Source organism: Oryx dammah, unplaced genomic scaffold (genome assembly GCF_014754425.2).
Source record: "Oryx dammah isolate SB20612 unplaced genomic scaffold, SCBI_Odam_1.1 HiC_scaffold_15, whole genome shotgun sequence".
NCBI classification, from domain to species: Eukaryota; Metazoa; Chordata; class Mammalia; order Artiodactyla; family Bovidae; genus Oryx; species Oryx dammah.
The window spans coordinates 37,166,625-37,188,332 of NW_024070199.1; the positions used below are offsets into that span (position 1 = coordinate 37,166,625).

The following is a 21,708-nucleotide window of genomic DNA, read 5'->3' on the forward strand; positions in this document are numbered from 1 at the left end:
TATATCATCCAAAAAATGTACAAGGAAGAACTGTGTTTTGGGTTCTGGGTTAAAGGCTTCAAAGTCAAAGTTGATGAAGACAAAAGTAGTCTTTATCTTAAGATAGCTAGCAGTCTAGTTCTCACAAACTCATGGCCCCAGGAGGCAAGAGAAACGTTACTAGGACTAGGTTGCCATGTTGGACCCTGGGCAGCACAGGCCTTACCACTGGGACCAGCCTTTCCTCCACTTCACCCGTGCTGGAAAGCAGGCCAGTTGGCCATGTTTTCAAGATAAGTCAAAGGTTTAGATATTTATGTACAATCTACTGATTTTAATGTTAGCAACTCCCCCCCCCCCCCACCAAGGAGTACAATGGGAATGAAATCTCCACAGCAATGTGTTGGAATCAGCCTTCAGTCTCTGCAGGTTTTTATTTATCATCTAAGAGATGGGAAACTGACCCTGGGTTGTATGACTCACTCTAAAACTGCAAGTAAGTTAGTGAAGACTTGGGACCCAGGAACTCTAGTTCTCACACCAGAAGACTTCCAGGAAGGGAAAGATAGGAGAAAACTCAATTGCATCCACTGATAGGAAGCTCTCAGATGTCTGCAGGCACCAGGGTGGAAGTTCCTTTCCCGTTGCCCCTCAAGTCTGCTGCTGATTTTATCAGCAGACCTGCCTTCTTGTAGCAGCAGGAAAGCAATATTGCAGGCTGTTTCTTCTGGGCTCCAGTCACAGTGGGGAAGCCCCAGCTGTAGTGACCCAAGAGGCTGACATGCCTCATTGCTGTATTTTTTGAGGGCTTGCTGTTCAGGTTTTTTAGCTGATATAAGACCAGCCTTTAGACCAGGTTTTCTATTCCCCACTAGTAAGGCAATATTGTCTTCAGGGCCATACTGATGTCATGGGAATAATTAGTAATTTCCATGCAGGTGAGTGGGGACATCATTAGACTTGGCGCAATTAGAGACTCAAGGATTGTTCCCTATAATTCTGACCAGTACTATCAACTCTCTGCTGAAAACTGGAAGGGTATCACCTGTACACTTGCACAGTCCTCTGTGTGTAGCTCTCTCCTATAAACTCGAACTATCTAGAGTCTCAAATCTGTCTTCCTGGGGAGACCATTTGTCCCTGCCTGGATAGCCCTTACATATATGTGTTGGAAACCATTTCTAGAGTTGGGGCAGTTGTAGAACTCACCTTTCTTGCTCCCCGCCTCAGGAATCCATTCTCTGCTGCCTGACATTTGATGTAAAAAGCTGCTTTTTCATTTATCTCTTCTACTTTCAAGTTGTTTGAGACAGGAGGAAAAATATGTCCTTTGTTCCTCTATGTCTACCAAAATGGAGGTCCTCCTGTCAACAGAACTCACCGAATGCCTTATGAATGCTAGGCGGTGACTTCTGTGCATGGGTGCAGACTAACTAGGGATATGTGTTGGGGCTTTGGGGAACCCCGTCTTGCTGGAGAAACATGACAATTACAAATAGTATATGCAGTGGGGTATGATGAATTCAGTTCAGTCTCTCAGTCATGTCTGACTCTTTGCAGCCCCATGGAGTGCAGCATGCCAGGCTTCTCTGTCCTTCATCAACTCTTGGATCATGCTCAAACTCATGTCATCAAGTCAGTGATGCCATCCAACCGTCTCATCCTCTGTCATCCTCTTCTCCTGTCTTCAATCTTTCCCAGTAATAAGGGCTTTTCTAATCAGTAAGTTGTTCACATCAGTTGGCCAAAGTTTTGGAGTTTCAGGTTCAGCATCTGTCCTTCCAATGAATATTCAGGATTGATTTCTTTTAGCATGGAATTGTTGGATATCCTTGTAGTCCAAGGGACTCTCAAGAGACTTGTCCAACACGACAGTTCAAAACTTTCAATTCTTCATTACTCACCATTCTTTATGCTCCAACTGTCACATCCATACATGACAACTGGAAAAATCATAGCTTTGATTATACTGAACTTTTTCAGCAAACTAATGTCTCTACTTTAAAAAAATGCTGCTAGGCTTGAAATAGCTTTACTCCAAACAAGCAGCATCTTTTAATTCATAGCTTCAGTCATCATCTGTAGTGATTTTGGAGCCCTCCCAAAATAAAGTCTCTCACTGTTTCTATTGTTTCCCCATCTATTTGCCATGAAGTGATGCAACCAAATGCCATGATCTTCATTTTCTGAATGTGGAGTTTAAACCAAATATTTTACTCTCCTCTTTCACTTTCATCAAGAGTCTCTTTAGTTCCTCTTCACTTTCTTCCATGAGGGTGGTATCATCTGCATATTTGTAGTTATTAATATTTCTCCCAGAAACCGTGATTCCAAATTGTGCTTCATCCAGTTGGGCATTTTGCATGATGTACTCAGCATAATTTAAATAAGCAGGGTGACAATATACAGCCTTATGTGCTCCTTTCCTGATTTGGAACCAGTCTGCTGTTCCAAGTTCAGTTCTAACTGTTGCTTCTTGACCTGCAGACAGATTTCTCAGAAGGCAAGTAAGGTGGTCTGGTATTCCCATCTCTATAAGTTTTCCACAGTCTGTTGTGATGCACATTGTCAAAGACTTTTGCATGGTCAATAAAGTGGAAGTAGGTACATTTCTGGAATTTTCTTGCTTTTTCTATGATCCAATGAATGATGGCAATTTAATCTGTGGTTCCTCTGCCTTTTCTAAATCCAGCTTGAACATACGGAATTTCACAGTTCATGTACTGTTGAACACTTGCCTAGAGAAATTACTTTGGTAGCATGTGAGATGAGTGCAGCTGTGTGGTAGCTGAACATTCTTTGAAGTCGCCTTTCTTTGGAATTGCAATGAAAACGACCTTTCCAAACCTGTGGCCACTGCTGAGTTTTCCACATTTGCTAACGTTAAGTGCAGCGCTTTAACAGCATCATCTTTTTAGGGTTTAAAATAGTGAACTGCAATTCCATCACCTCCACTAGGTTTACTCGTAGTGATGCTTCTTAAGGCCCTCTTGACTTCACATTTCAGAATCTCTAGCTCTAGATGAGTGATCACAGCATTGTGTTTATCTGGGTCATTAATGTCCTTTTTGTATAGTTCTTTTGTATATTCTTTCAAATTTTTAATATAGTCTGCTTCTCTTAGGTCCATGCCATTTCTTTCTTTTATTTGGCCCATCTTTGCATGAAATGATCCTTCCCTACCTCTAATTTTTTTGAGCAGATCTCTGGTCTTTCCCATTCTATTGTTTTCCTCTATATCTTTGCAAAGATCACTTAGGAAGGCCTTTTTAAAATCTCTTCTTGCTATCTTTGGAACTCTGCATTCAGATTGGTATGTGTTTCTTTTCTCTTTTGCCTTTTGCTTCTCTTCTTTTCTAAGTTATTTCTAAGAGATCCTCAGATAACCATTTTGCCTTTTTGTATTTATTTTCTTGGGGATCATCTTGATGAGGTAAGTAGGTACATAACAAAAAACAAAGATCATTGCATCCAGTTCCATTATTTCACGACAAATACATGGAGAAACAATGAAAGCAGTGACAGACTTTATTTTTCTGGGCTCCAAAACCACTGCAGATAATGACTTCAGTTTTGAAAAAGAAAAAGACACTTGGAACTTGGAAGAATAGCTATGAAAAACCTTGATAGCATAATAAAAACCAGAGACATTACTTTACCACAAAGGTCTGTATAGTCAAAGCTATAGTTTTTCCACAAGTCATGAGTGGATGTCAGAGTTGGACCATAAAGAAAGCTGAGCACCAAAAAATTGATGCATTTGAACTGTGGTGTTGGACAACTGTTGAGAGTCCTTTGGACTGCAAAGAGATCCAACCAGTCCACCCTAACAGAAATCAGTCCTGAATATTCATTGGACCGATGCTGAAGCTGAACCTCCATTACTTTAGCCAATTGATGGGTAAAACTGACTCATTATAAAAGAACCTGATGCTGGGAAAGATGAAAGGCAGGAGGCAAAGGGGAAGACAGAAGATGAAATTGTTGGGTGGCATCATCTACTTGATGAATATGAGTTTGAGCAAGCTTTGGGAGTTGGTGATGGACTGGGAACCCTGGCATGCTGAACCCCATGATATAGCAAAGAGTTGAACATAACTAAGAGATTGAACTGAATTGATGTACAGAGGACAATCAGGGAGCAGGCAGAAGTCTTTAAGGAAGGAGGAAAGAACAATTCGTGGACAGGTGACAATTTTGGGTCAGCAGGCCTCTTCAAGCTGGAGAAGCTGTAGGGAAGCAATTCTATGCCAGCTGAGAGAATGGTAAGAGAAAGGCAGGGTGGCAGTGCTGGGATTTCCCAGAGGACCAGGTCCCTCTTCTATTAAACTTTATCAGTGTTCATTATTGTCAGGTGATTGGAAACATGAGTTTTGTTTTGGAAGTGGTAGAGCAATATTCAATGTAAGGACTGATGATGAAGATGAAGCTCCAACACTTAAGCTTTTTTCACAATGATGTGAAGACTCAGCTCATTGGAAGAGACCCTGATGCTGGGAAAGATCGTGGGCAGAAGGAGAGGGAATAAAAGGAAGAGACTGTTAGATGGCATCACCTACTCAAAGGACATGAGTTGAGGAAACTACATGAAATAGTGAAAGACAAGGAAGCCTGTTTGGTTGTGGAACATGTAAGCACAAACAGACAGATATGACTTAGCAACTGAATGATACCAATGAGGACACAGGGTCCAGTTGAAGGCTCTGGTCCTGGATGGAGTGGAGAAATATTTTGTTGGAAGGGGAGACTTCCCATCCTCTGGTGCAGGTCCTTGAACCCAAGGCAAGGAGCACAAGATTTTGAATGTGTTACCAAACATTGTTTTCTAAAAAAAAAAACCAAAACAGATAAACAAACAAACAAAAAAAAACTGTTTTCTCAAAGAGAGAGAGCTTTGACTGAGTTGTGCTATAGATTTTACTGAGGGATTTTAAAGGGATCTGGAGTGGGCTGAGTCTGCAAAAACCAGGTGACCAGCTGCTGGAGGGCGAGACTTGTGATAAACATTCTGCATTAGGTGGAAAACGAATCCAGAAAGTGACCCTTGTGGAGTGTACATGCCAATGTATCACATTTTTCTTCAGCAGATCACTTCAATGTTGTTTTCTGGCAAGCTTGAAATGTAGGATGGGTGGTTTGCTTTTGTCAATTCCTGTGGGTAGTTAGATGACTAAATGTCTGGTTAATTCATTGCATTGTTGGAATCATGCTTGGGAAAGAAAACTAGATCAAGTCCACACATATTTGGTCGTTAAAAAGCAAGCATAGAAAGGGTTCTAAGGCAACTGTAGGTAATTTAAACATGAGGGGCCAAATGGGGACGGTTTCATTTAACAGGCTGAGATTGGACTGTACAGCTTTCCATAGCTGTTGCTATGACAAGAAGCCATAACAGCTACTTCTTGCTACGCTGGAGATGTGGGAAACGGAAAAGAGACCATAAGCCTTACAGCTCTCCTTGCAGTGTCATTTCAGGCTAGAAGTTGTTGACAAGGAAAAGCTGACTGATAAGGCTGGGAACAGAGCAAAAGGAGCCAGTAATCATTAGCTCTTGTTGGGGCCCAGAAAACAGAAGCATCAGCTCAGTCAGAGTCTGGGTCAGGGTTCAGAGACAGATGTCATTTGGCTTGAATCAATATTTAGCCTTGGGGATGGCAGCTATAACTTCTAAACAGAAGATTTCCTTCTCCCCAGGTGACAGAATACTTCATATTTGTTCCAGACTCAGGAACCCAGAAAGCTCTTTCAGAGCCACTTGTTCTTAGCAGGCACACACGCATCTAGAGGTGAAATTATCATCATGTTGCTCATTGTCCAGATGAGAAAACTGAGGTTAAGGGACTTGATCAAGGTCACACAGCTAATCACATGAAAAGCCAAGCCCAAACCCAGGATAACAGTTCTCAAATTGTGTGTTTTTGCTCCACACCTGCTGGGAGCCAGCATGGGAGATCCCACCCATGACAAGGTCATGTAGAAGGGAACTGTTAAGCAAGGCTTTAGGACTCGAGGGTCTCCCTGGGCCTGTCCAAGCATCTACCCCAAGACCAGAATCTGTCTGTCTTACTATCTTGTGTCTTTCACCAACTTTCTTGACTTACAGTGGGCTATCTCCAACCACCTTTCTCTGGAGAAAATCAATTTAGGGCTCAAGCTAGTAAGATTCCTGAACATGAGAAAAATATTCCCAATCGAACCCCCTCTGTTAGTATTCTAGCTTGCTTGGCAGGTTTATCCAGACTCTTACAGCTATGCATGTGATTATTTACAGCCTCCCAACTGTAAGAGGCACGGGGAGCCGAGCCTAAAACATAGAGCTTTTCAAAGAGTTAAAAGTTATTAGAGTAGTGGTGGTGTAGGATTTCATTATTGGGCCAGTGCTTGTTGCTAAGTTCCCATATCTCTTATCCACTGTGCACCTGGGAGTGCATAAGTGAACATAGTTGGAATGTAAGAAAAACAAGTGTAGCCTTGAAATTAACCATATCAGACCTTGGAGCTAATTGGTTCTTTCTTGTAACTCACTGCACCTTTGCTCCGTGAGAAATGTAACTCTGTTTAACATTTTCTGAGACTGACATAGATTAGAAATATAAAGAAAAAACATTTCAAGGGAAAATAAATTTTATGGTTGAGCAGCCTTTATCAAAAGAAGGCCATAAAATGTTCACAAGCCTCTAAGGCCAGAAGATAATGTACACAATATTGTTTATGGGAAAGGTATGCAGAAAAAATCCTGGTTTCAATAAAGACAAAACAGATGTAATGTTTGGGCTGACTCTGTATGACTTTGCATCTTTCATTTCCCTCTATATACAAGTAAATGTATAAAAGACCCTTTTGAAAATAAAAATAATGGACCTTGCTCAAAGAAGCTTGATCAACCCGTGTCTCTTTTTCAGGCTGATACCTTGGAACATAGAGGCTCCCTGTGTTCACTTATCTTCCCGGGTTTCTAAGACCTGAAAGGGAAGATGTTCTGCATCTTCACTCCCTCAGGAGACCAGGAGGGCACCTGAGGCCTCCGTGAACAGGGCAAACTCCTTGTCTTGGAGTTTTATTGGCATTCTATGTAAACCAAGGAATATCAGCCTCTTTCTCTCCTCTATTTTCTTATCTACAACATTCTTTCCTTATCTTTCTCTAAATCATCCACTGATGCTGTTTTTCCTTCAGGTTCCCATGGATCCTGTGGGGGCTGGACCCTGGCACACACCAACTGGGAGTTGTGGGTGGTGATCTGGCAACAATGCTTAGGCAGAAGCAAACAGTATTCAGGCTTAAATTGAAGTAAGTAAGGGAAACCAGTAGAACATTCAGCTATGACCTAAATCAAATCCCTTATGATTTTATAGGAAAGATGAAAAATAGATTCAAGGGATTACATCTGCTAGCCTGAAGAACTATGGAAGGAGGTTTGTAATATTGTATGGGAGGTGGTGACCAAAATCATCCCCAAGAAAAACAAATTGGAGAAGGAAAAGGGGTTGCCTGAGGAGGCCTTAAAAACAGCTGAGAAAATAAGAGAAGTGAAAGGCAAAGGAGAAAGAGAAAGATATACTCAATGAAATGCAGACTTCTAGAGAATAGCAAGGGGATATAAGAAAGTCTTCATAAGTGAACACTGCAAGAATTAGAGGAAAATACTAGAATTGTAAGGAGTATAGATTGCTTCAACACTACATGAACTGAGAACTTCCAGATGTACAAACTGGTCTGAGGAACCAGAGATCAAATTGCCAACATCCATTGGATCATAGAAAAGCAAGGATATCCCAGAAGATATTTATGTCTGCTTCACTGACTATGGTAAAGCCTTTCACTGTGTGGACCACAACAAACCATGGAAAATTTTTAAGGAAATGCTAGTACCAGATCACCTTACCTGTCTCCTGAAAAGTCTGTATGTAGGTCAAAAAGCAGCAGTTTGAATCAGACACAGAAAAACTGAAAAATTTAAAACTGGGAAAGAAGCATGACAAGGTGTACATTCTCACTCTAGTTATTTAACTTCTATACAGGATACATCATTCGATATGCTGGACTGCACAAATGTCAAGCTGGAATAAAGATTGCTGGGAGAAATATTAACATCCTCAGATATGAAGATGACACTTCCCTAATGGCAGAAAGCAAAGAAGAACTAAAGAGTCTCTTGATGAGGAGAGGAGATGCAAAAACTGACTTAAAATTCAGCATTCAAAAACCTATTCACAAAAATACACTCAACATTCATGGCATCCGGTCCCACCACATCATGGCATATAGATGAGGGAAAAGTGGAAGCAGTGACAGATTTTATTTTCCTGGTCTCCAAAAACACTAAGGACCTTACTGCAGCCACAAAATTAAAAGACACTAGCTCCTTGGAAGGAAGAAAGGCTATGAGAAATATGCACAGTATATTAAAAAAAGAGAGACTCACTTTGTTACAGAGGTCTCTAGTGTCAAAGCCATAATTTTTCCAGTAATCATGTACAGGTGTGCAATCTGGACCATAAGAAAGAGTGAATAGCAAAGAATTGAGTTTTTGAACTGTGGTGCTTGTGAAGATTCTTGAGAGTCCCTTATACAACAAGGAGATCAAACCATTCTACCTGAAAAGAAATCAACCTGTGACCCCTGCTGACTCAGCTGAGGCATCTACTGAGGGCCTCCAGGGGGAAAGATCGGCTGCTTCCACTGCAAAAGTGCCTAACCATGGCAGCTCCAAGCAAATAGTTGGTAGCCCCACCCATGGAGAAGCTCAGAAAGGCTGAAGGCTCTGTGTACTCTGGGTCTCCTGATACATTGTTGCATTCTCCCCAGCAGCACTGGAGGCCAAGTGTCCTCCAATGCATTCTGTGTCCTGGAGGAGGGGGATGGCTCAGGGATCCACTGGGGCCACCACTTACCAAGTAAAACTGGAAAGGACAGAGCAGAGCAGGCATATGTGGTAGAGAGCTGGTGACTGGAGTGTGGGGACAAGGGGGAATCTGCTCTGAATGAAGTACCTCACCCAAAGTCCCCTGGAGGAGAAGCCCAGTGATAAGATCATCTGAGATGGGACAAAGAAAGACTATTTCATTACCCTTACAAATCCTCTGAATGAGGAGGTGGTGGAGTTGGTGGGTCATCACAAACTCTTCCAGGGCCTAGACCATCTGCCAGTTGCTATCCTTGGGGCTGCCTCTCCCCAGCTTCAGTTATGTAGTTCTGGAGGAAATTGACAATTCTGTGTGCTGCCTGGTCAGGGCCTAAGACCATGTAAAGCCAATGATTAGACCCCTATCTTCCTGCCAGGGTGGCTGATCTAGTACTGTACATGTGATCTGAGGTGGGTCATTCAGAGAACACCCTTGAACTTTTATGTCTGCAACCTTCTTTCCTTACTAGGTGATGCCTTTGGGATGTAAAACCCTAGGGCAGGTAGCTTGGACTTCCTCACTGGGTGTAGAAGCCTTAAGGAAGAAAGTTGTCAGGCTAAGACCATCAAAGAAGTGTGAAGGGAAAGAGCAAGAATGAGAGAGAATTGATGACTTCTGATTTCTTGGGTCCAGTCACTGAGATCTTTGTATTTGCTCTGATTCTTGTGTCCTGGATTCCCAGAATCATTTCAATGAGTCTCCCCTTTCCTTGAAGTCAGTTGGAGTAGGGTTCCTCTCAATTTTGATTCAAACTTGGTTCTAGATCCTTCACTCCCAGACACAAACAGAGGCAACCATTTCTTTCAGCACCATTACGAGTGAAACCCTTTATTCTTTACTGAGAATAGGGTGTGCAAACCACCAAATACAGTTCACCAGCATCCTGGGCAGGAGTACCCTAAGTGTGATTTACTGTTTTCTCACAGCGCCCTTACTGATTCCTGAACCAGACCAAGCATTTATACTGCCTGTGCCAGACCAATCATGTCATTTCCTCGGTCAAAGACTGAGAAATACACCCTCAGGAAGACGTCTCCCAAGATCCAGGTCTCTGTAGATGGACTCAAAGTGTTCTCTAGAAAGGTGGTATAGCAGTGGCCTCTAGAATCCTGGGGGAGTCAGAGACACACATCAGTCAGCATGAGCCCTTACCGGTGACTCCCCCCAATATCCAGACCCAGCACAATTCTGTTTTATTTCCCCCTTTTGATAAGTATCAAGAGGTTTTCTCAGCAGCAGGGGATATGAGAGTTCATCCAAAACCTAGGAGGTCCAACACATGAGGTTGTCTTGAAGAAGGGTGTTGTGAGTGGAGGATTAGGAGTTGGGGAAACACAGTCCTACTGTAGAGCATAAGGAACTATATTCAATATTCAGTGATAAACCGTATGAAAAACATAAATATATATATATATGTGTGTGTGTGTGTGTGTGTGTGTGTGTGTATAACTGAGTCACATTGTTGTGCAGCAGAATTTAACACAACACTGAAGATTAGCCACACTTCATTATAATTTTTTAGAAAAGAACAAATGTGTCGCTAGTTCCCCTCACTCCCTGTTTCTTTCTATCTGATTCCTGCTCCTTGTTTTCTCTGCAGAGAATGCTGGTCCTCCTCCTGCATTCCCACAATCCGTACTTTATTAAAAAACTTTATTTTGTATTGGAGTATAGCTGACTAACAATATTATGAGTTTCAGGTGGACAGTGAAGGGGCTCAACTGTATGTATCCGAGTATCCTGGGGCCAAAGACAGCCCTCCCATACAGGCTGTCATAAAACTGAGCAGAGTTCCCTGTGCTACAAAGTAACTTGTTGTTGGTTATCCATCTTAAATAGAGCAGTGCCCACAACACGTTCTTGAAGACTTAACTCAGGAACACTGAGCAGCCTCCTTCGGCCCACACTCACCCTCTTTGGCCACTCCAGGCTTGGCTGGGTAACGTACTCTTGTTCCCCATTCCCACGGGTCAGTCCATAACCCTCATCACCCCTAGTAAGTTCCCAGTGCCCCAGTGCAGACCACCTTGAGATGCCATTTGCAGGGAATCCAGTGCAGTTCTGCCTAGAACCAAGCAACCCTCCATATGGCTCAATGAGTTTGTGGTTTTAGACTTCCAGAAATTCCCTCTCTTCCTCAAAATCTTCTTTGAGCCCATCAGCCTGCTCTGAACTCTCTTTAGGAGCTGATATGAAGCCTCCACCCTGTGCTGGGGCTGAACAGTCACTGTGCACCGTTTATTCTCCTTAGGATCCAACCTCCCCATAGAGGGGTCGGGTACCCCAAATGACAAAGGAGGCACCTGGCCGGAGCAAGGGGAAGAGGAACCCGAGAAATAGACTGAGCATGTAATTTATCTCCAAACCAAGAAAACTATGAGAAGGGAACAGAGACTGTTAATTTATGCTGGGACATCACACTGGGACTGTCCCCAGCCATTCTCCTTGTAACATGGCCTACTTCAGGGACTGCAAGAGCTGAATTTCATGTTCATGCACGTACATGTTCAGAATTGAAGCTCTTTGAGGACTGAGGACCTTAGTGTTCCCCTCTCCCTGACTCCCACCATGCCATATGGTGTGGCATCTCTACATTGATTTCAGGAAGATCACTGTCCCACACAGCCCTTTTCTCTCAAGTGATTGGATTTGTGGGAGGCACTGGCCCAGCCACAGGGCTCAGCAGCATCTGCAATCGTGTGACATGGCCTCCAGAGGGCGCGCTCCTCCCAGCAGCAGCCCAAAGGTTCCTGCAAGCTCCAGTTTGAGAACCAACCCTCAGTGTTGTCCCCTCACCTTGAGGACGTAGGCTCGACCTGGCACTGGGTAGTTGATGCCGTTGATGGTGAAGATAATAGAGGGCAGGGTATTGACCACAGAACAATAAACGTAGTGCTGTTAGAGAGAGAGGGTGAGAGGTTGGCCCTGGAGATCCTTGTTGTGTATAGAGATGGGAGTGACCCTGGGGCATGACCCTTTACCATGGAACCCTGTGGCCTGGCGCCGATGAGCTTCTGTATGTTACGGATCAGTTTTCTTGGGCCTCGGATCACTGATGTCCCGGTGTCAAAAATGGCCTCACAGCCTTCGGAACAAGCAATAACCTTTCTTTTCATGGAGATGCTGAGAGACAAAGGAAGAAAGAGGGCATCAAGGTCACTCTGAGTCTCCCCAGAGTTGTCCCCTTCCGGACTGTCTCCTAAACATCCCTTCCTCTCTTGCCCTCTTTTCCTTTCCTCTCGACCCAGCACCTTTCTTGACATCCTCGAATGCAGTACTTGAATACACCAGGATATTTTTTACCTTGACATAAGCTGGTCTTCATTCCTAGAATACTCCACTTTGACAAGCAAATTACTTCTCACCTTCCAGATTCAAGTTTAATTCTATTGTTTTCGGGAAGTTTTTCCCCCAGTGTTTATCAGTCTCCTGTCTTGGTCACTTTCTGTAGACCCTTCCTCATGTCTGCTGCTGCTGCTGCTGCTGCTGCTAACTCACTTCAGTCATGTCCGACTCTGTGCAACCTTATAGAGGGCAGCCCACCAGGCTCCACCATCCCTGGGATTTTCCAGGCAAAGTACTGGAGTGTGTTGCCATTGCCTTCTCCTCCTCATGTCTAGCATGTACCAAAGTTACAAGTCACTATGTGAGCAAGTCACTTCATGTACATCTGGCTTCTTAGATGTGAAGATGAGTTTTATTCTCCTTGCCTCCCTAAAGTACCTTGCACACAATGACTGCCCAATGCTTGTCTGTTCAATGAGTGAATGAAGACTTAGAAAACAATAAGAAACATCCAGAGACCTGTATCTGGTGGGCAACATATAATGGGTTGCACACAGAGTAAAGATGGAGTTTTGCAGGGGCAGAAGATTCTCATAGTAAGGGGAGAGAGGGGCTCCTTTGGGGGAAGGAGTCTCGGCTCAGACCCTGAGATCCTGGTCAGGAAATACGTGACTAGCCCACAGAAATGCCAAAGGATAGGTCAGCTTTTATCTGAGGGTATCACACAGAATCCTATCAATTATGCCTCTTGTCCTCAGGTCACTCCTGGATCCCACCTTCCTGATTCTCTGTTATAGACCCTGTCCCACTGTGTGCCCAAGATCGTGGGATATCTTTTTTATTAGTTGCCTTCACATCTTAAGACTGCAGCCAAGCTCTCTTCACTGCTGGGTAGCTGCTCCCTAAGGAGACCAGTTTTCCCCATTTTCTCAGGAATGTCCTTGTTTTTAAAATGACATTTATCTCTACTGAGAACTTCCTATGTCCAATGTAGCCCTGGACAGTTGGTCATCTTATAGCTTTGTTCAAGCTGGTGAAATTCTCCCTGATCCTCTGTTCACCACATTGTAGAGTCAACTAACCATGCTCCCCACCTCAAAGTGCAGTGGGTGCAGCCCTCCCCCAGCTGCACAGACCTCTCTGGACCCTTTTAGGACCCTTGTCAGAGCCCTGGTCAGAAGGCCTGGGGATTATGAACCCATGGGTTGTTTGTGTATTTATGGGCTTTTGTGTTTGTTTGGATGTGTCACTGTGTGGGCTTGTGAGTCTTTGACTAGCTATGCATGTTTTTATGTGTCTCTGTGTAGGTTTATATGTGTCAGCTTTATATGTGTTTCCATGTATCCATGTGTCTGTCTGTGTCGTTGTGGGTGGTGTATATGTCTGTGTGACTGTGTGTCTGAAAATGCATTTGTATTGTCTGCCTGTGTCCATATACAGTAGTGGGAGCATCACTTGGGTTGACCCTCAGAGGGAAGGTCATGTGTACACACCCGTACACATGTGCTTACCGGTCCATGTATACACTCCACTCGCCCTCTTCAAACAATGGTACCCAGTTGAGCTCTCCCTTGTAGTAGCGGTGGTCAACCCCACCAAACATCACCACACTGCCCTCCCGCTCATCTCTGTAGAGAGAAGTGAGGAGGTGATCCTTGGAGGACAGTAACAACAGAACTGTCTGAGAGCTGTGCTTGTCCACCCATCAAGGCCCTAATAAGGTCCCCATGTACAGATGCAGAAATAGCTTTTAGGAGACATTAAGATCCAGACTGAGGTCTGTTACTGACTAATGAGTGGCACAGAGGAGGTTAGAAGCTGAAATCACTTGGCTGGGCTCCACCCACTGTTTCTTCTGAAGATGCCCTGGACCTCCAGCGACCTGAATGCTCACACACATTTAGGGGACAGAGTGCTGAAGTGTTTTGTCTTTCTCCTGGTCCAGCATGTCATTTTCCAGGAAAATTAAAGAATGAGAGTTCTAAGGGTGTGGGTTTAGGTCACCTAGAGTTGGCTCCACTGGCCTGTGACCTCTACTGTCCAAAGGGCACACACTCAGAAGGGGGCCCCACCTCTGCTCTCCCTGTCTTGAAATGCCTCATATTTCTTGAACAAGGGGTCCCACACTTTTGTGTCCCACACTTTCACTTCTCACTAGCTCCATAAATTGGGTAGCTGGTCCTGGGCTCCCAGTGAAATGCTAATGAGGAAGAAAAGATATCAATCATTTTCCATATCCACCCTTTCCTTCCTTCCTTATCAATTTCATAAGCAAATCCTAATGCCTTTCCTTCAACTTGTTTCCTGTTGCCTTCCATTAGCCTTCCTCCTCACTCACCCCCCAGACCAAGTTACTGGTCTTGAGCCCAGGAGTAGGGTTGTGTTCCAATAAAATTTTATTTATAAAAGCCAGCGGTGAATCCAGGTAGGGCCCTGGGGCCATAGTTATCCTGGGTTAGATTATCTCTCAGGATACTTCGTTATCAAGCGTTCTATAATTTTTATGCAACTGAAAGCATCTTACAGCTAATTTGGATAAAGTGATTATCCATCTCAGACTTACTTGCTCAAGTAGAAGGCAAAAACAGGCTCAGAAATGGCACCTTCATTCTTCAGCTTGTCAAAGATGGGGATGACTTCAGGGAAGGATTCTTTGGGGAAGTTCAAGCCCAAGATGCCATCATAAACTCTGCCCTCAAACCCGGATTCTGCCACGCTTAGACCAAAAGGCTGGTCAGTACTTATAAGGTCCCCAATCTGTGGGAGAGAAAAGTGTTCCCACTTACAGATACATGAAGTAGGGCTAGGACTAGGCTGGGGTACATTACCATTAGAACCTCAGAGAAGAATTCAGGCTGTGCTCTGTCTTCAGTGCCCCATAGATGGTGAGACCAAGCTGGGAGGGAAATTTGGGTTCCTTTTGGGAGAGGCTGTGAATTTTAAAAATCTACCCCTCTGAAAAACACCACCTGAGTGAGTCAAATTGTCTTCCTGGCTTCTCTGCAGGTTGGTCAACCAAGAGTCAGGCCAGGTCCCATTGGTGCCCCCTTATGGACAAAACAATCGAGAGCAAGATAGGCTTCTTTTTGGCATCTCTGTGACCTAATGATATGAAAGGACTTCATTTTCTGTAACATACTGGGGATTCTGCATCTGTCAAGGAAGACAGAAGCCGAAAACACAATCTTGCTTGCAGGGGTCTATGCAATTACTGCCTGGGGAATTCACTTTTGGGGATATGTGTATATTTCTGTGAGTGTGTATGAGAGAGAAACAGAGAGAGGGGAACTATTCAAGTATTTTGGGGAAGGCAGGCCATAGGTTTATTAGACTCTCAAGAGTCCTCTAGAATGAGAACTCATTTATCAGGCCCCTTGACTTCCCAGGCCTCCTGTTTCCCACTCTGGATACCTGAAGCCCTTGACTGCCCACAGGGTACCCAGGTAAGTTTTATCCTGTCCCCAAACACTGCACAGCAACTTCAGTCCTGAAAAGCCAGCCGAATTCCACCTTTTACCACATGTGTGCCCTCAGCAAGGCCCTTGCTGTCTGCACCTCAGTTTCCTCATATGTCTCATGAGCTAATCAGAGTAACTGCTGTGTTGGGTTGTTGCAGGAATAAACCAGTTATCACCTGAAAGTGCCTGGAACAGTCTGTGAATATAAATGTGGTTGCTTTTATCATTTCTTCTCGCTCCCAGAAAAATGAACTTTGAACTGCTCATGGGCAGAGGAGATGCAAGTCCACACCACAAGCCACTCTCTGTGTTAGCTAATTTGCCTGCTGATGTGTCACCATGGGCACTGCCTCCCCAGAGACATGATCCTGTGGATAAATGGCCAATATCTATGGGAGTTATGCTAGGAAGGGTCCTGCCAGATGGTCCTAAATCTGTTTGGCAAGCAGTGGCAGCTTCATAGCCAGTCCTGACTCAGCATTTGTTACACTGTTACCCGAACTGTGTCATGAACAACAACTCCTCTCATTCTCCCAGATCCATAGGTGATGCTGAAGGTCTTATCGGTAGAACGGAAGGTCGAAGACTGAAGTTGTCTGAACTTAACGCGTGTAGCTGTAGACACAGGAGATGAGTGTCATCATGTGCCATGGTAGAAATAGAGTGGCAGGGCAAGTGAAGGAAGGTCTGGGTATGGGGTGTCTGTACTCACCACAGGCTGGACTGGTGCAAAAGAGAGAGGGCACCCACAAGTCAGATGAGCCTGTGTCAAAGACAACCTGGAATTCCTGTGGGGGTGTTCCAATGGTGATTTTACCCATGTAGACCAACTACAGGGAGAAAGAGGGAATGGGTTTTTGCTGAACTGTCTACCCTCTATTCCCACACAGATGCCTCCCATTGGGTGTCACATATCTCTTGAGATCACTTTCTAACCACCATGCAGCTCACAGATTTTGGTCACAGAGGTGTTCGCACTTGATATATTTTTCCTGTGCTACATTGTATGCAGGATATTGACTCTTTGACCAGGCTTTGAAGTGGTACCTCATGCATGAAAGCCCAGAGGCATAACCACTGGGCCTCCAGGACAACTGGACACACAGCTAAGTACTGCGTCCTTCATTTGAGAAGCTCTATTGTCCCTTCAAACCCTGCCTTAGCATCCTCTTCTACAGGAGGTCCTTCTTGATCAACCCCAGCTGCTCCCTCTAAACTCAGATGACATCCAATCAACACCACACAAGTGATCATTTCATTTGACATGTATTTAATTTTTGCTTATCTCTCAGGCTGGCATGGGCATTAAGACAAAATAAGCCCTTTTCTAATCTAAAAACAGTAAGAACTGTTAGATTCTTATGGCCATAAACAGAATACAGGTTCAGTAACTTTTTACTGCTGTTTTTCTTGCATCTGTAGAAACTGAGTTCCTCTACCTAGGGATTCACAATTGCTTTGCAATTGGTTCTACCTTTTGTTCAGTGATGGTTCACTCTTCATCTGTAACTGAGTAGCTCACTTACTTCAGAAGGAACAATCACCCTCAAACTAATGACACATATTTGACAAAGAAGTGGATATTTACCTGTCACCTGTTAATTGCCAGGCCCAGTCACAAAGGCCAACAGTTGAGGATGAGACTGCCTTCTCCTCTGGTTAGGGTCCCTGTTTTCCAGTGTTTCTGCCTCCTGCAGGAAGCCCAACCCCAACATCCCACCTGACACCTCCAGATGAGCCCCATGCTAGCCTAGAACACCAGGAGGCTCTGTGGAGCACCATGCTCCCAAAATACTCACATCTCTGATGTTTCTCATTGGGTGAATAGTTAGATTTGAGCCACGAAAAGAAATCTGGGACAATCTGTTACCATGTTCCTTCAAGAAATTGTTCAGCATGCTTTTTCCACTGAGGGTGTTTCTCATGGTCTTCACTCTCCTTAGAGGTATTCTTTTACCGAGCATTTGACAAAGAAAACAAAGAAGATGCTACAAAAGCTGTCAGTGTTAAGCTATAACTGTCATTTTAATGGCCCTGTGTATTTTCTAATCATTTTTATGAGGCACATTATTATCAGAATTTTATGCATATACCATGGCAAAAACATAGATTTGAATGCAGGTTCTTTTCTGCAATCTTGGGTAAGCCATATCCATGTGGTGTCTCAGTCTTCCCTTCAGTAAAATGGTGGAATGTAACAATACAAACCCTCCAAATAGAATATCTTGGGGATAAGTGAAGTGATGGATATAAGGTACCTGATTAATAGGAAGTCTCAACAATGACAGCCATTAGCATTGCTGTTGCCATCCTACACATTCCTTCTCATAGAACCTCAAGGAAGGAGGTAGAAAGGGGACTCATATCCTCTTTTACAAGGGAGCAATTTGAAATGCAAGAGGTTTCTGAGTTAGCTCTGGTCACACTGCTTGTCAGATATAAAACAGTGTATATAAAACAGTGTATCTTTCTCCAAGTTAAAAGAGAAGAGAGATTTGAAAGAAGAATCCAAGATATAGGGAACAAGGAAGGGAAATTCACAGGCTTGAGAAGGAACTAAGAATGAAATGAAAAATTAAAAGAAAACAACACAAAAAGAAATAGACTCCCAGTGACTTCCAAAGAGATGGAGAGATAAATGACAATGATACAGAGATGCAGACATGAGCATATACACATTGAAGTAGACAGGGAAAAAAGAGAACTTGTTGAATAAAATGTAGAAAAGTGCTATTCCACAGGACTACATTGACATCTGCATAGACTGTGCACTGAACAGTTGCAAGGAGTTGTATTTTCAACAAGTCATGACATGACTGGACCCCAAGATTTGTGCAACCCAAATCTACACCAAGACCTTGGGATCCACAGTTCCTATAGCAACTGAAATAGTCCATTCCCTTCTAAGTCTGATGGGTGGAAGAATAATCACATGAAAAGAAAAATCCAAGAAAGGAATATGATGTGACATATAGTCGCTGTACTTACTTGACTATGCACTCTGAAAAGGCCACCAGCCCAAGGAGCACAAGCCACTTCATGCTTCTTTCCTGGCTCCAAGTACTCAGGGAAGTTTAGGTTCTTCGCATGTAGTGCTGACTGGGAGCCGCTAGTTATATATGCTCTGACATACCCTAGTTTTCCCCTTTAGGCCACTAAAAGATCTGGGGAAAAAAAAAAAAAAAAAAAGCTCTTGATAAAATCTTTACCTTCATCAGTGACCTTGGCTAGGGGACTTTGAAGCTTTTTAGAATACAGAGGATTGAACTGTAATCTCTTCCTTGAAGCTTGGCTGGAAAATAAAACTGATCTTCATGGACATCTATGAAGATGGAGAACCTTGCCTGCTTGGAGGAAAAACTGCTAAATACATCATGAAAATGGATACTAGGGGCCATGCTCAACACTCATGGTTTCATGTCATCTTCCTAGCCACTTCATGCTGTCTTCATTGCTGTCTTAATTGGAGAAGAGATTGCTAGGAGGATAAGTTGTCAAATGGCAAAGTGAAGACTTCAGGGGCAGCCCAGGGACATACAACTGGCTTTAGGTAGGGGGTCTAATGTCAGATATCAGGGGCGCCTATGATGCCAGTCTGTACCGTAGATATAGGGCAGAGCAGTACTTCAATTGCATGGTTTCAGTATTGTTAGAAATGTCATATGCATCCACAAGATATTTTATATCATCCAACAAATGTACAAGGAAGAACTGTGTGCTAGGCTCTGGGTTAAAGGCTTCAAAGTCAAAGTTGATTGAGACAAAAGTAGTCTTTATCTTAAGAGAGCTAGAAGTCTCATTCTCACAAACTCATGGCCCCAAGATGCAGGAGATATGATACTAGGACTATGTGGCCATGTGGGAATCTAGGTAGCACAGGCCTTACCACTGGGAGCAGCCTTTCCTCCACTTCACCCGTGCTGGAAAGCAGGCTAGATGGCCATGTTTTCAAGAGAATCGGAATATTTATGTACAATCTACTGATTTTAATGTTAGCAACTATTTTTTTTTCCAAAAAATATAATTGGGAACAAAATCTCCACAGCGATGTGCTGGAATCAGCCTTCAGTCTCTGCAGTTTTTTGTTTCTGGCCTAGAGTTGGGAGTGCAGTGGGGACAGAGAAGAATTGAATTCATGTTGGTTGATTTATAAAGAGACTGAATGCATACTAAACATGCCGAGTCATTGGAAAAGACCCTGATATTAGGAAAGATTGAAGGCAAGAGGAGAAGCGAAAGACAGAGGATGAGATGGTTGGATAGCATCACCAAGTCGATGGAGATGAGCTTGAACAAGCTCTGAGAGTTGGTGATGGATAGGGAAGCCTGCCATGCTGCAGTCTATGGCACTGCAAACAGACAGACACAACTGAAGGACTGAGCTGAACTGAACAAACTGAGAACAAAAACTAATAAATCTAAGTGCATCAAGTTGTTGACTGGCTACCTATAACAACATATTACTTAAGTGGCTTTAAAATTTAGACTTATGACTGTACATTCAGAGTGGAGTATCTTCTAAGGAAAAACAAAAATCCTGCCCATCAACAACAAAACCAAAGAAAATGAAAAGAAAAAGAGGAAAGAAATCTGACACTATGTTCAACAACTTCAGTTCAATTCAGTTGCTAGGTCACTTTCAACTCTTTGTGAGCCCATGAACAGCAGCATGCAAGGCCTCCTTGTCTTTCACCAACTCCCAGAGTCCACACATATTCATGTCCATTGAGTTGGTGATGCCATTCAACCATCTCATCCTCTGTCATCCCCTTCTCCTCCTGCCTTCAATCTTTCCCAACATCAGGGTCTTTTCAAATGAGTCAGCTCTTTGCATCAATAAGTTGGCCAAAGTATTGGAGTTTCAGCTTCAGCATCGGTCCTTCCAGTGAACATTCAGGACTGATTTCCTTTAGGATGGACTGGTTGGGCCTCCTTGCAGTCCAAGGGACACTCAAGAGTCTTCTCCAACACCAAATTTCAAAAGCATCAATTCTTCAGGACTCAGCTTTCTTTATAGTCCAACTCTCACATCCATACATGACCACTGGAAAAACCATAGCCTTGACTACATGGACATTTGTAGACATACTAAAGTCTCTGCTTTTCAATATGCTGTCTAGATTAGTCTTAACTTTCCTTCCAATGTGTAAGCATCTCTTAATTTCATGGCTGCAATCACCATCTGCTGTGATTTTGGAGCCCAGAAAAAATGAAGTCAACCACTGTCTCCACTGTTTCGCCATCTATTGGCCATGATGTGATGGGACAGGATGCCATGATCTTAGTTTTTTAAATGTTGAGCTTTAAGCCAACTTTTTCACTCTCCTCTTTCAACTTCATGAAGAGGTTCTTCATTCTTCTTCACTTTCTGCAATAGGATGGTATCATCTGCATATCTGAGACTATTGATATTTCTCCCGGCAATCTTGATTCCAGCCTGTGCTTCTTCCAGTCCAGTGTTTTCATGATGTACTCTGCATATAAGTTAAAAAGGCAGGATAACAATATATAGCCTTAACGTACTCCTTTCCTATTTGGAACCAGTCTGTTGCTCCATGTCCAGTTAATGGGTTTTCAACAGGGAGGTCAGGTGGTCTGGTATTCCCATCGCTTTAAGAATTTTCCATGTTTTATTATTATCCATATAGTCAAAGGCTTAACATAGTCAGTAAAGCAGAAGTAGGTGTTTTTCTGGAATTTCTTGCTTTTTTGATAATCCATCAGATGTGGGCAATACGATCTGTGGTTCCTCTGCCTTTTCTAAAACCAGCTTGATCATCTGGAAGTTCATGGTTCATGTACTGCTGAAGCCTGGCTTGGAGAATTTTAAGCATTACTTTACTAGCCAGTGAGATGAGCGCAACTGTGCTGTAGTTTGAGCATTATTTGGCACTACTTGTCTTTGGGATTGCAATGAAAACTGACATTTTCCAGTCCTGTGGATATTGCTGTGTTTTCCAAATTTTCTGGCGTATTGAGTACAGCACTTTCATAGCATCATCTTTCAATATTTGAAATAGCTCAGATGGAATTCCATCACCTCCACTAGCTCTGTTTGCAGTTAGGCTTCCTAAGGCCCA

General features: G+C 43.4%; 1 pseudogene; it reads right to left on the bottom strand.

Moving 5' to 3' along the window:
* Positions 1-9,844: 9,844 nt before the first annotated feature.
* LOC120874502 lies at positions 9,845-18,717 on the bottom strand (annotated as a pseudogene).
* Between the last annotated feature and the right edge of the window lie 2,991 nt (positions 18,718-21,708).